Raw genomic sequence first — 15791 nt, forward strand, 5'->3', positions numbered from 1 at the left:
ATTATTTCTGTAAGATTGTATAATAGGCCTTTTTGGGCTTCAGCATGATGATTAGAATACTGGGAATGTTTAGAGTTATGATGCTAGCCCTCTTAGTATTGGGATTTTGTCACATATCATTTTCATATGTATTATTAATGGTTCCTGAGTCTGATAATAGACACTGATGCATGCAGCTTAGTAAATTGTGGGGATGTAGCTAATCAAAGACAGTACCGCAGCTCTGAGATACATCTTAAGTCCTATGGGGATGGCCTTGGGGTGGTACCTGGTATAATGGTCTTGTCACAGTACACTGGGCCCCCTTCCGACCAGCACGCGATTGTCTCGATAAGAAGTGTAACCCAATATACCTAACAATAAGGAAAACCACGTGGCGCGATGCAATTCTGGGGCGGGGGGGGGGCATATATGAGATACAATTAAATGAAACATTTGGGATTGAAATGAAAACAAATGGGAAGGAGTTCGTGGGCTGTTGTTTTCGAACTAGCGTAGGACAGGGAAAACGGGTAGAATTACTGGATAATGAGATACAATATTTCACCCCTCCCGATGATCCTAAAGTAGTAAAAATTATATAAGTAAAAGATTTGAAACAGACCATCGAGATAGAAACTGGGTACGGGGATACAAATGCCTGGGTTGAATGGGTAAAGTATACTGTAAAAAGTCTGAACAAGAGCAATTGCTATGCATGTGCCTCCGGTAGGTCAGTGGCCCAGGTGGTTCCCTTTCCGCTCGGGTGGAAGCGAGACAGAAAGGGCATGAAATGTATGATAGCCCTGTACCAGGATGAGATTGCATGGAATGATATGAATTGTACCTCCCTATCTCTAATGTTCCCTCCCTTGGAGAAGAAAGATGTAAAAGTTCCCCCCACATTTTCCGCCGCAGTTGGAAATCACACGTCGTGTGTGCGCAGGCAAGGCACAAGTCGGTCGAGAGATTTGGGGGAGCTGAGATTAAGAATGTTACCGAGACGGACAAGGGAGGGAACTACTCAGCACTAAAGTTTCCCCGAGCGGATCTGTGGTGGTACTGTGGAGGCAAAATATTAAGACCCACCCTACCTCCGGATTGGAGAGGGATATGTGCAATTGTACAATTGGCAATTTGAGAAGGAAAAGATCGTAGGGAAAACGGGAAGAGGTAAGAGATTACTGTTAGATACTTCTTTTGATGACAGGATTTATCTTAATTCGGTAGGAGTCCCTAGGGGAGTACCTGATGAATTCAAAGCTCGTAGCCAGATTGTAGCAGGCTTTGAGTCAGCTCTCTTTTGGTGGGTAACAATTAATAAAAATGTAGATTGGATAAAATACATTTTTTATAATCAATAGCGATTTATAAATTATACAAGAGAGGCGGTTAAAGGAATATCAGAACAGCTTGATGCGACAAGTAGGATGGCATGGGAAAACAGAATAGCCCTTGATAGGATTTTAGCAGAAAAAAGGTTGTGTGTATGTGATGTTAGGAGGAAGCTGTTGTACCTTTATTCCTAATAATACTGCGCCTGATGGTTCAATTACTCGAGCCTTACGGGGATTGACTACTTTAGCAGAGGAACTGGCTGAGAATTCAGGAGTAGACACATCTCTCACGGGATGGCTTGAAGCCTGGTTTGGGAAATGGAAGGGGGTGGTGGTTTCTATCCTTACTTCCCTGATAGTAGTAGTCGGGGTATTTGTGGCCATTGTCTGTTGTGTCATACCCTGAATACGAGGGCTCACCCAAAGACTGATTGAAACAGCCTTGATTAAACAGATGCTCCTAAGAGGGAATCAGACAGAAGAACTTTATCGGATAAATAATGAGGAGATGAGTGAGACCAAGATGGATGAAATCTCTGAAATGATGCTTGCGAATTTTGGGAACGATGTTTAAAAAAAGAGACAAAAAGGCAGAAGATAACAAATGGTAATGAAAAGAAAAAGGGGAAATTGTGGGATATAGGTGAAATAATGTTATTTCTGCAAATTATAAGATCTAATACAGAGTAAATGAATTCACATTAGTCTGTGATTGTTTTCTCAGCTAGGAGCTGAGTTAGCAAAAATGGGAACTATATAGAGGAAGGACTTAGCATGAGACGTGATTACAGAACAATGGTAGAAATACAGACTCGAGATAAAATGCTGTGAAAAGAGGCCTTTATAAACAGTAGGTTTCCCACTTGTACAGAGACACAGGAACAAACGCCAATTAAAAGGGTTTACTGATAAGATGCTGTGAGGGGCAGCGCAGTTGGAGGGAGTAGATAATGGTAAGCAAAGGATGGGATGACGTCAAACAACTTTATGGGGGTCCAGAGATAGGCATTTGTCATGGACAAGGCCGGATAAACAGAAGTTGTGGGATCAGTCTTAAGGAAATGAATGGCGTAAGCGGAGGATGGGGCCAAACAATGGAATAAGGAAAAAATATGGGGATTCAAACTGTATAAATTGCGAGAGTTTGTTGGATTTGGTATGCATTTGTCATTGCCTTACCTGGCATTAGACATGGCACCCACTTGCAAGTGTACAAATAAACGACACTGTTTCAGATTTTTGGTCTCGGACTGAAATTATTGAAGTGAGTGAGCTTTTGTTTCTCACGAGAGAGAGAGAGAGAAATTGAGGGAGGGATAGCATGTGATGCAAAATCTGACACAGGGCGGAAAAGAGGTCTCCACAGGAAGGATAGTCAGTGAGGCCATTCAGGGGACAATCCTGAGGATCCTGAAAAGGACCAGGATCATTTAATGGGGGAGAGGGGATGATGGGCAGAAAGGACTCCATCTGTGATGCAAAACTTCTGTAATTCTGGGACTGGGATCTTCCTGTGCATTAAAACAGCCACAGGCCAGTCAGTCAACCCAGACTCATTTACCGGTGTGAGAAAGTGAGGACTGCAGTTGCTGGAGAGTCAGAATCTCAAAGTGTGGAGCTGGGGAAGCACAGCAGGTCAGGAAGGAAAGTCGATGGTTCAGGCCTGACCTGCTGTGCTTTTCCATATGGGCAAACAGGAAAGCATCTGTTTCCCCCTACTCGGAGACACAGGAACAAACCCTAATCAAAGAGGTCAAAGTGGCCTCTGGATGGAAATAGATGCTGATAGAAGAAAAGATATGCCTAATCAATAATCTATAATAGACTGACGTCAAACACCCTTATGGGAGTCAGAGATAAGAGTTTGTCACGGACAAGACAGGATAAACAGAAGTTGTGGGATAAGTCTTAAGGAAATGAGTGACATAAGCGAAGCAGGGAACAAACAATGGAATAAGGAAAACATATGGGAAAAAACTGTATAAATTTTGAGAGTTTGTTGGATTCGGTGTGCATTTCTAATTGCCGTACCTGGCAATTAGACAAGGCACCCACTTGCAAGTGTACAAATAAAACGACGCTGCTGTTTCAGATTTTTGGTCTCGGACTGAAATTATTAAAGTGAGTGAGCTTTTGTTTCTCACAGTGTGTAATGGCTTGGTACAGGAATTGCTTTGCCCAGGGCCATAAGAAACTACAGAAAGTTGTGCACACAGTCCAGACAATCACGGACATCAACCTCCCATCCATGGACTCCATTTACACTTCCCGCTGCTGCAGAAAGGCTGCCAACATCAACAAAGACCCCACCCACCCTGGTAATTCTCTCTTCCAACCTCTTCTGTTAGTCAGCAGATACAGAAGCTTGAACTTACACAGGTTCAAGAACAGGTCTTTCCCCGCTGTTATTAGACTGCTGAATAGATTGAATTGAAATGAATTGAATTGAATTTATTGTCACATAAAAGGCACAGTGAAAAGCTTTGTCTTGTGAGCAATACAGGCAGATCACAGACTTAAGTAGTATAGTTAAGTAAATAATAGGTAAATAGTGGCAAAAACAAAAAAACACAGGTACAGGCAAAGGCTAAGAGTTTGTGAGTCCATTCAGTATTCTAACAACAGTTGGGTAGAAACTGTTTTGAAACCAGCTGTGCGTGGACCACTCTAATTTCAAATCTAATGTTGATCCTGCTTTTGCGCATCACCCGTGCAACCATAACCTTGTGTGCCTCACTCTAAGTACCCTATGATCTGTATGTCCTTGTTTGTTATGATCTACCTGTACTGCTTGCAAAACAAAACTTTTCACTGTACTTAGGGAGATATGACAGCAATACATCAAATCAAATTAAATCAAATCGGGTGAAGGAACCCCTGGGGGCAGTGATCATAATGTGAAAAAATTCATTCTGCAGTTTGAAAGGGAGAAGCTGGAATCAGATGTAACGGTGGTACAATTGAATAAAGGAAACTACAAAGACATGAGGGAGGGGCTGGCCAGAGTTTATTAGAAGGGGACCATAGCAGGGAAGATGGAGGAACAGCAATGGTGGGGGTCTCTGGGAGTAATTCGAGAGGCACAGCAGAAATTCATTGCAAGGAAGGAAGAAGCATTCTTAGGGGAGAATGAAGCCAGCATGGCTGACAAGGGAAGTCAGGGATAGCATAAAAACAAAGGAGAAAACATCCAAACTGGTGACGATTAGTAGGAAGCCAGAGGATTAGGAAGTTTTTAAAAATCAGCAGAAGATAATAAAAAAAGCAATAAGGGAGGGGAGAAGATGAAATGTAAGAGTAAGCCAGCTGGTAATATAAAAGAAGACTTTAAGAGTTTTATTTAGATATATACATCTCTATGACTCTATCAGAGAGAGGCAAGAGTTGACATTGGATCACTGGAAAATGAGGCTGGAGAAGTAGTAATGAGGAACAAAGAAGCAGCGGAGGAACTGAGTAGGTAGTTTGCATCTGTTTTCACAGAGGAAGATGCCAGCAGTATACCAGAACTTCAAGACAGTCAGGGGCAGAAGTGACTGTAGTGGTCACCACTGAGGAGAAGGTGCTGGGGAAGCTGAAAGGTCTGAAGGTGGATAAATCAACTGGAACGGATGGACCACACCCAAAAGTTCCAAAGATAGCTGTGAAGATTGTGGTGGCATTGATAGTGATCTTTCAAGAATCATTTCAGCCAGGGAGGATCCCAGAGGACAGGAAAATGGCTAATGTGACAGCCTTGTTTAAGAGGGTAAGTTTAGAAAGGGATTGGAAAAATCCTCAAAGTGGAAAAAGTTACTGGGTTCAGGGTACAAATCAGGGAATAAAGACCATGTCATCATTCTATTTATTTTGAGACTGAACTGAAGTAAAAAGTTACTGTTTTGAACCGAGGCGACTGTGCAAAGAGATGGCTGATGTTATAAAAATGGTGTTTACTGGAGCACGTTGTGACTTTATGTTGCTTTTACCTGGCACAGAGACAACAAACAGACAGAAAGGAGCCAATGGGTTCAGATGGAGGGGTCAATTACTTGACAACAACAACCTGCTCTCTATTGGTCTGTTATTCCTGTGAACTGCTTTGGAAAATTTATTTTATAGTGAAGCAACCCTAATGCAAAAGCTGGGTTGAAATAGACATTCATTTTTATTTGACCTCGACCCCTGAGCACCTGTTAAATCACCTTGTGCAAATAACTTATATCTCAGCAGCAGGTTATAAATAAACTCCTCTCGACTCAAAGCCTGACTGATCTTGCAGGAGACACCACAGCTAGGTTCGGGGGAGGGGATGAGTGAAGGGGAAGAGCTTATTGTGGAATCTCAGAGGGTAAAGAGCAGCCTGCAAGGTCTAATTTCACTGGGAAAATATTCCTGTGCAAGTATTCACATGCTGTTGTCAATTTAAAAATCACATAACACCAGGTTATCACCCGACAGGTTTAATTGGAAGCACACTAGCTTTCAGAGCGCCGCTCCTCTGTTGGTATAGAGTAATTGGCAGATTTTGCTGCTGTGCATTTGAGTTATAGCATCATAGACTGTTACAGTGTGGAAGGCCATTCAACCCTCCATATCCATGCCAGCTCCCTGCCAGAGTAAATCATTTAATCCCATCACTCCAGCCTTTTCCACATAGCACCTCCATCTCCTTTCTGTTCGGATAATTATACAATTCCCTTTTGAAGGCCTGCAGTTCACTGGTGGGAAGTCCACATCCCAAACACTTGTTGCAGTAAAGAAGTTGACACAAGTTTGATAAAATATGTCATGTATGCAGCATACAGCCACTTCTGTATGAGCGAGGATCAAAGCCCAGTCCAAAAGGAGGAAAGGACAATAACTATCCTCCTCCATGGCAGAGCTCCACCTCAGGGAGAGGGTGGTCACTGGGCCTTGAACACTGGGCCTGAGTTATCCAGCCTGCGCAGGGCCTGAAGCCTCACAGAGACGGTGAGTGGAGTTTCACAGGGGTATGAAGTATAGGCTTTGGTTAGAAATGTGACAAAATCGCAAGAGAAGCCCAGTGAGTCCTATCTCGACGTCGGGAGAAATGAGCTGCATCTTATAACGAGATCCCAGGCGTTGAGGCAAGATTCCTGCTTGGAAGTGGACAGTTGCTGATTAAAGGGGATTGTTAATGACGTTAATAAACGGGAGGGGCACAGTGACTCAGAGACCTGGGTTCAATTCTCAACCTCAAGTGTCTGTCTGTGTTGGTTCCTTCCGGGTGCTCCAGTTGTCTCCCACAGTCCAAAGATGTGCAGGTTAGGTGGATTAGCCATGGGAAATGTGGGGCTATGGGGATGGGGTGGAGTGGGGCCATAGGATGATATTCAGTGGGTCAGTGCAGACTCAATAAGTTGAATAGCCTCTTTCCACACAGTAGGGATTCTATGATTCTATAACTGCACAGCTGTCCTTAATAAGGTGCAGCATCCTGTCCTACCACCTGCTGCGAGCAAACAAGACACCAAGAAAATCTCGACAGAGCGGGTACTTGGCAATTTCAGCTTACCACTGCCTGTGAACATTCTCCATGTTTCTCAGCATCAAATAGCATCTTGGGCACCAACTGCACACTCCCCTCAGAGGCTGACATTTGCCAACCTCTCAGGATCCTCGTGACTCCTCTGCAACACACGTGCAGGATGCTTAGGGAGCACAGAGCTGCATAGTAGGGCACATCAGCAACAGGCAAAGACACTGTGCACACAGGGTCAGGTGACCAGCTCACAGACTGGGCCTAGCACCCTGCTCACAGACTGGGCCCAACACCCAGCTCACAGACTGGGCACAGCACCCAGCTCACAGAATGGGCACAGCACCCAGCTCACAGACTGGGCACAGCACCCAGCTCACAGACAGGGCCCAGCACCCAGCTCACAGACTGGGTCTAGCACCCAGCTCACAGACTGGGCCCAGCACCCAGCTCACAGACTGGCATTTCCTCACAGATGGGATTCACCTCCCTACACCGGCCTTCAGTCTGGGACTCATCTCCCTACACTAGCCTCCAATCCAGGACTCACCTCCCTACACCAGCCTGCAATCTGGGACTCACCTCCCTACACCAGCCTCCAATCTGGGACTCACCTCCCTGCACCAGCCTTCAATCCAGGACTCACCTCCCTACACCAGCCTCCAATCCAGGACTTACCTCCCTACACCAGCCTCTAGTCTGGGACTCACCTCCCTGCACCAGCCTCCAATCCAGGACTCACCTCCCTACACCAGCCTCCAATGCAGGACTTACCTCCCTACACCAGCCTCCAATCCAGGACTCACCTCCCTGCACCAGCCTCTGGTCTGGGACTCACCTCCTTACACCATCCTCTGGACTGCCTCCTGTCCCCTCTGAGTAAGTTTTAAAAGTTATTTTTTTAAAAAAAACACAAGAAAAGAGAAAAAGAAAAAGAATGGGTGGAGCAGAGGAGCTCTGGCAGGAGCATCCTACTCTGCCGCCATCTTGAAACAGTCTAGGCTCATATAAATGGGTTGGATGAATGGTGGTGAGGTGGTCAAAGGCTGCCAGGTGCCCAAGTGAGTGAGTAAGGACAGCACAGAGTCCATGCTTAAGGGAGGGGCAGGGCTTAGGTTAGGGGGATGTTTTGGTGAGAGGAAATAGTGCAGCAAGTCCTGAGAGTGGGAGTTGTGTGCAGTGGCAGATTGAGTGTGAAATGGCAGAGAGAAGAGGGCTCTCACCTGACCAGACCAGAGATGGTTATTCACCTTCTGGTGACATTCCTGGCTATTCCTGCACACCATGAAAATGGCAGTGACCTTGGTGGCCACCTTGGACCAGACGCCAGGGTGTGTGGCATAGTCCCTCCTGCTGGTCCTCCCAGAAATGGATGGCCCTCCTGTGGACCAATCCCTGTTGGAGAATCATGGTACCACCTTCCCCTGCTCTGACACCTTCGGACCGATTGCCAATAACTGAGGAGGGCAGCTGGGGACAAGTTGATCTTGGAACGGTGAGTGGTAAAGTGGGGCTAGAATCAGGCAAGAGGGTCACTATACAGACATGGTAATAGTTAATGAGGCAGGTTTGGTGAGATATGGCAAGAGACCTCATTAAGCCTTGTGGAGAGAAACCCTCCACGAAACACATTGAAACACACTGTCCAATACATTTAACTGTAGTTACATGATACAAGTAAACACAGACATCTGTCTTACTCTGAACTTACTATGATGTAGATGTCCATCAGCAGCCAAGGCTTGTCTTTTATTTATAAAGTGCAGATCTTTGGCAGGAAGGGTGTCTTGTAAGTAAACATGCACATGACCTGTAACTTGAAGATACATTGTCAGAGATAACATCACTGTGATGTTATCCCTTTAAATGACTACATCCTCACAACATAATCACTCAGTTAAAATGAAAGAACTGCGGATGCTGTAAATCAGAAGATAAAACAGAAGTTGCTGGAAAAGCTCAGCCGGTCCGGCAGCATCTGTGGAGAGAAATCAAAGTTAAGATTTTGGATCCAGTGATCCTTCCTCAGAACTGATGGTTGCTGGGAAAATGTTGGTTTATATATCTATATTTTTATTCAAGTTCACAAAAGATTACAACACATAACAATCACTGAACACCAGAGAATTAGTGATGCCAATATAGGACACATCAAATCTCATAGTAAACAATAACAAAACATCATAGAAACTGAGTGAAACAACGACACTGAATGTTGGTTTATATACAGAAGATAGGGTGGTGGGGTTAGAGTCCAAGAGAGAGAAGGACGGTTGGACAGACAAAGGATTGGATAATGATCTGGCTGGGAGGGTGAATAGCTGTTAATGGAGACTGTTAATGGCTAACAATAGGTAGTGTGTAATGGCAGACTGTGAAATAACAAGGCCTGGTGCGTGGGGTTGGGGCTAGGATGTGGCAGAGTTCAGGCCCTAAAGTTACCGAACTCGATATTGAGTCCGGAGGGCTACAGGGTCCCGAGTGGAAAATGAGGTGCTGTTCTTCCAGGTTGTGCTGAGCTTCGCCTGAGCACAGAGCAAACCTGAAACAGAGATGTTGGCTGGGGAACAGGGTGGGGTGTTAAAGTGGCAGGTTAATGGGAAGCTCAGGGTCTCTTATGCAGGCAGAACATAGATGTTCTGCAAAGCAGTCACCCAATCTATGCTTCGTTTTCCCAATGCAACAGAGACCACATTGTGAACAGTAAATGCAGTAGATTAGATTGTGTGAAGCGCAGGTAAAGTGCTACTTCACCTGGGAGGTACGTTTGGGCCTTTGGATACTGAGGAGGGAGGAGGGAAGTGAGCAGGTGTTACACCTTTGGCGATTGCATGGGAAGGTGCCGTTGGAATGTGGCAGGATGTTGGGAGTGAAGGAAGAATGGATCAGGTTGTCCCGAAGGGAATGTCTCCTGCGGAAGGCGGACAAGGGAGGGGAGGGGAATATGTTTCTGGTGGTGGCACCTCACTGGAGATGCCAGAAATGACAGCTGATGATCTTCTGGATGTGGATGCTGGTGGAATGGAAGGTAAGGTCAAGGGGAACCCTATCACTGTTCTGAAGAGTCAGTCACCCTTCCCCTGCTCTCACATTCATTCTGATGTGCATACATTTTCTCTTATTGAAGTAAAGACTTCTGGGACAGGGCAGGTGTAGAGCATGTGTCAGCTGTGTGACAATTGTTAGATCCTAAAATTCAGTTCCCGTGACACCTGCAGGTTCTGCGCTCCAGGTGCCAGTATGGAACCATGTGCCAACTTGGAGCCAGATTCCTTCACACTCCTTGACAGTGACATGAGCCTGTCTGGCAGGCTTGCCAAGGCACTAGACGTTTCTTTGTGCTTGTCCGTCAGCATTTTCCTGCATGCCACTTAAACATGCCCACAGCAGAAGAACCTGTATATGACTTCACCAGCTGAGAGCTGACTGACATCTGGGCTACCCTTTACCCCTGCCCTAGCTACAGACTCCTCATGCCCAGTTGCTCACCACCTATAGATCCTGCCTCTATGTCACCGTCTAAAGTGTCCCCAGTGGCGTGGGAACTGGAGGTTGACAGCATGAGATTGACTAATTAATTAATTAATTAATCAGTTAACTAACTAATTCTCTTCTTCATTGGGTTCTTGTTACTCTTGAACGTTGGAGTCTCAGACCAGTTCATGGCCTGGTAGTAGTTCTTGATAGTCTGAAATGACAAAGTCATAATACTGTTTTCCTTGGAGAATAGATGGCTATGAGCAGTCTGGACAGGATAGACCGTGAGAAATCCTTCCCAAACATAAAAGGTTCAAGAACAAAAGGACATAGATTTAAAGTGATTTGTAAAAGAGGAAAAAGAAACCCAAAGAAATGTGGAGGCTGGAAATCAGAAACAAAAACAGAAACTGCTGGGAGAATTCAGCAGGTCTGGCAGCAGGAGGTGGAATTAGTGATTCAGGTTCAGTGCCTCTTCTCCCGAACAAGGGCGAGGGCCGCAGATACATGGGAACACCACTCCCCACAAGTTCCCCCCAAGCCATTTATCCTGACTTGGAAATAGATCACTGTTCCTTCACTGTCACTGGGTCAGGTTTCTGGAACTCCCTCCCTTAGGGCATTGTGAGTCTACCTAGAGCACATGTACTGCAGTGGTTTAAGAAGACAGCTCACCACCACCTTCTCAAAGGTAATAGGGATGTGCAATTAATGCTGGTCCAGCCAAGGATGCCCACATCCCACAAGTAAATTTAAAAAAAAAAATCAGGCAATGTGCTCGGGTGGTATAATTTTATCTCTTTTTGCAATAAAACAAGTCCTTGAATATAAATAAGAGTGGTGATGCTGCAGATCTTCCTTCAACTCTAAACTGTTGAGCATCCCAAGAAGAGTTACTAGAAATGCAACATTAACTTGGTTTCTCTCTCCACAGATGCTGCCAGACCTGTTGAGTTTCTCCAATAGTTTCTGTTTCTGTTTGCTTCAATGGGACTATGCCTGTTGAATTTTAACTCCACCTCAAAGCCCCATAGTCAGCAAAAATCTGGCTTCACATTAGCAGGACGGCCAAATTGATTGAAAATTCCAGAAACGTTGGTTAGCAGCAGATGTAGAACGTGGGAAATCAGGGACACGTCCAGTCTCCATGGTGACTATGTATGCAGGAGGTATGGTCAGCTGCAGCTCCTGATTTACCACATTGAGCATCTGGAGATACGGATGGACTCACGATAGAGCGTCCATGAGGCTGAGAATAATGTGGAAAGCATGTTTAGTGAGCTGGTCACACCACCAGTCAAGGCCACTCAGACAGATGGGTGACCATCAGGAAGCCTAATAGATGTAGGCAGGCAGTGCAAGACTCCCCTGCTGCCATTTCTGTCTCAAACAGACATGCTGTAGCAGCAGCAGCAGCAGCTAGCACCACAACTCGTACTGTTGTACAGCAGGGAGGGTCGAAGCTTAGGCAAGCAGTAATGATAGGGCACCCTACAGCCGGGGGACAGATAGACGTTTCTGAGTGAGACTCCAGGAAGATGTATTGCCTTCCTGGTGCCCAGGTCAAGGATGTCTCCAAGCGAGCACAGGACATTCTGAAAAGAGAGGGTTACCAGTCAGAGGTCATGATCCATATTGGCACCAGCGAAACAAGCAGGAAGAGAGATAAGGTCCTGCTAAATGAGTTCAGGGACTAAGATAGGAAGTTGAAAAGCAGGACCTCTGGGGTTGGAATCTTGGGATAATTCCCTGTGCCATGTGCTAGTAAGACCAGAAATAGGAAGATAATACAGTTGAATACATGGCAAAGGAGCTGGTGTAGGAGGGAGGGTTTCAGATATCTAGATCATCAGGATCTCTTCCAGGGCAGGTGTGACCTGTACAAGAAGGACAAATCACACGTAAACTGGAAGAGCACCAATAATCTGACAGGGAGGTTGGCTACTGCCACTCGGGAAGGTTTAAACTAGCGTACAGGGGAAGCAGGAACCAGAGCAGTAAGTCAGTATGAAGAGTGATTGAGGAGAAGGTAGAGGTTAAATCAAGTAAATCTAATTGGAAGAACTGACAGGGCTTTGTTAATGAACACAGCTGGACTGGAGATCTGAAGTTCAATTATTTTAATGCAAGGAGTATAACAGGTAAGGACAATGAGCTTAGAGCCTGCGTGGATCTACAATGTTGTAGCTATTACAGAAACTTAGCTGAGAGAAAGGCAGGACTGGCAGCTCCAAGTTCCAGGTTTTTGATGTTTCAGGTGTGATATAGAGGCATGTGAAAGGAGTGAGGGAGATCCATCACTGACTCAGGAGAATGTCACAGCTGTATTACATGAGGACATCTTGGAGGGCTGATCCAGCGTGCCATGTAGGGAGAATTTAGGAATAAGGAAGGTGCATTTGTTATGGTAGGGCTATACTACACACCTAGGCGGAAGTGGGTACTGCAGATGCTGGAGTCACGATTAGAATAGTACTGGAAAAGCACAGCAGGTCAGGCAGCATCCGAGGAGCAGGAACATCGACGTTTCGGGCAAAAGCCTCATTCCTGATGAAGGGCTTTTGCCCAAAACGTTGATTTTCCTGCTCCTCGGATGCTGCCTGACCTGCTGTGCTTTTCTAGCACCATTCTAGTCCATACTACACACCTCCCAATAGCCAGCCAGAGATAGAGGAATAGATTTATAATAGATCATGGAAAGATATAAAACAACACAGTTGTTGTAGTGGGTGATTTTAACTTCCACCAACGTTGACTTGGACTCCATTAGTGCCAGGGGATTAGATGGGGCAGAATTTGTTAGATGCATCCAGGAGGATTTCTGGAATCAATATGTAGATAGTCTAACTAGGGAAGGACCATGCTAGACATTGTATTGGGGAATGATCCTGTCCAGGTGATTGTAGTTTAGCAGAGAAGCATTTTGGGAACAGTGATCGTAATTCCATAAATTGTAAGAGAGTTATGGATAAGGATAAGATTGGTCCTTGGGTGAAACTGCTAAACGAGGGGACAGCAAATTACAACAGTATTAGGGGGGCAGCACGGTGGCTCAGTGGTTAGCACTGCTGCCTCACAGCACCAGGGTCCCAGGTTCGATTCCAGCCTTGGTCGACTGTCTGTGTGGAGTTTGCACATTCTCCCCGTGTCTGCCTGGGTTCCCCTCTGGGAGCTCTGAGTTCCTCCCATAGTCCAAAGATGTGCAGATCAGGTGAATTGTCCGTGCTAAATTGCCCATAGTGTTAGGTGCATTAGCGAGAGGGAAATGGGTCTGGGTGGGTTACTCTTCGGAGGGTCGGTGTGGACTAGTTGGGCCGAAGGGCCTGTTTCCACACTGTAGGGAACCTAATCTAATGTTAAGAAAAAAAAAGAAAACAACAGTATTAGGCAGGAACCGGAGAAGTTAGATTAGGGGCAGCTGCTTGAGGTTAAATCCACATCTGACATGTGAGAGTCTTTTAAAGGCTAGTTGATCAGAGTTCAGGACCAACGTGTTCCTGTGGGGGTGACAGATAAGGATGGTAATATTTGGGAATCCCAGATGATAAGAGATATTGAAAGTTTAGGAAAAAAAAGTATTTGTAAAGTTTAAGAAACTGAAATCAAACAAGGTGCTTGAGGAGTATAAAGGAAGCAGAGAAGAACTTAAATACGGAATGATGAGGGCATAAAGGGGGCATAAAATATTCCTGGCAATAGAATTCAGGAGATTCCCAAGGCATTTTATATGTATTTAAGGGGGAATATAGTCGCTAGTGAAAGGGCAGGTATACTCAAGGAGAAAGGAGAGAATTTATGTGTGGGACTAGTACAATAGGTGAGGTGCTTAATGAGTAGTTAGAGTCATAGAAGTGTACAGCACAGAAATAGACCCTTTGGTCTAACTCGTTCATGCTGACCAGCTATCTTGGATAAATCTAGTCCTATTTGCCAGGATTTGGCCATTTCCTTCTAAATCCCTCCTATTCATATACCTATCCAGATGCCTTTTAAATGTTGTAGTTGTACCAAACTCCACCACTTCCTCTGGCAGCTCATTCCATACGCACAGTACCCTCTGCGTGAAAAAGTTGCCTCTTAGGTCCCTTTTAAATTTTTCCCTTCTCACCTTAAACTTATGTCATCTAGTTTTGGACTCCTCCACCCCAAGGTCTATTTATCCTATCCATGCCCCTCATGATTTTATAAACCTCTATAAGGTCACCCCTCAGCCTCCAATGCTCCAGAGAAAATAGCCACAGCCTATTCAGCCTTTCCCTATACCTCAAACCCTCCAACCCTAGCAACATCCTTGTAATTCTTTTCTGAATCCTTTCAAATTTCACAACATTCTTTCATGAGTAAGGAGACCAGAATTACATACGGTATTCTAAACGTGGCCTAACCAATGTCCTATACAGCCACAACATGACCTCCCAACTCCTGTACTCAATGCACTGACCAATAAAGACAGGCTTACCAAATGCCGCCTTCACTATCCTGTCTACTTGAGACTCCACTTTCAAGGAACTATGAACCTGCACTCCAAGGTTTCTTTATTCAGCAATAATCCCGAGGACCTTACCATTAATCCAAGATCGAGGATAGGAAAAATTTGTGGCTGTTAGAGCTGCTCCTTTTTGAAGTGTTTTCAGTGCAGGAGCTGATTTCTTGAATTCTAAGAGCAGTAATTATTGTTTTCTAAGCTGTTGCATTGTTTTGGAACTTTGGGGGAAATAAACAAAAAAAAATGGCACTTTAAAAAGGAGAAAGTGAGACAAAGGGAAATAATTCAAACTTCTCATCAGTATTCACCAAGGAGAAGGACATGGGTGATGGTAAAGTTAGGAAGTAGCATGTTGATTTTTTGGGGCATGCGGATATTAAGAAGGAGGTGTAGTGTTGGGCTTAAAATTGATGTCTTCACCCAGACCATTAAGGGTTAATTGTTAACTTTAATTGCTCATGGCAATGAACAATTGAAGCAAAGCGGAAAAATACATGAAAATAGGCCTAGTCAGAAAAAAGACATACTTGTTGTAGCTGGGAGGTGGAGTTGAAAAATGTGGTGCTGGAAAAACACAGCAGGCCAGGCAGCATCCGAGGAGCAGGAGAATCGACGTTTCGGGCATAAACCCTTCTTCAGGAATGAGGCTGGTGTGCCAAGCGGGCTGAGATAAAAGGTAGGGGGGGAGGGAATTAATTGTTACTTGGATAAATGTGAGCTAATTATGGTGAGCCAACAGGTTTCTAGAGGGAAACTTATGTATGCTCAGTTTGCTCATTTTTATTTTGAGGAGATGGTTACAGTTGACTAGGGTAATGCTGATGATGTGACCTACGTGGCTTTCCAAAAGGTATTATTGAGTCACAGAGGTGTACAGCATGGAAACAGACCCTTCGACCCTTTAGTCCATGCCGACCAGATATCCCAACCCAATCTAGTCCCATCTGCCAGTACCCAGCCCATATCCCTCCAAACCCTTCCTATTCATATACCCATCCAAATGCCTCTTAAATGTTACAATTGTACCAGC

Source organism: Chiloscyllium plagiosum, chromosome 20 (genome assembly GCF_004010195.1).
Source record: "Chiloscyllium plagiosum isolate BGI_BamShark_2017 chromosome 20, ASM401019v2, whole genome shotgun sequence".
Lineage (NCBI taxonomy): Eukaryota > Metazoa > Chordata > Chondrichthyes > Orectolobiformes > Hemiscylliidae > Chiloscyllium > Chiloscyllium plagiosum.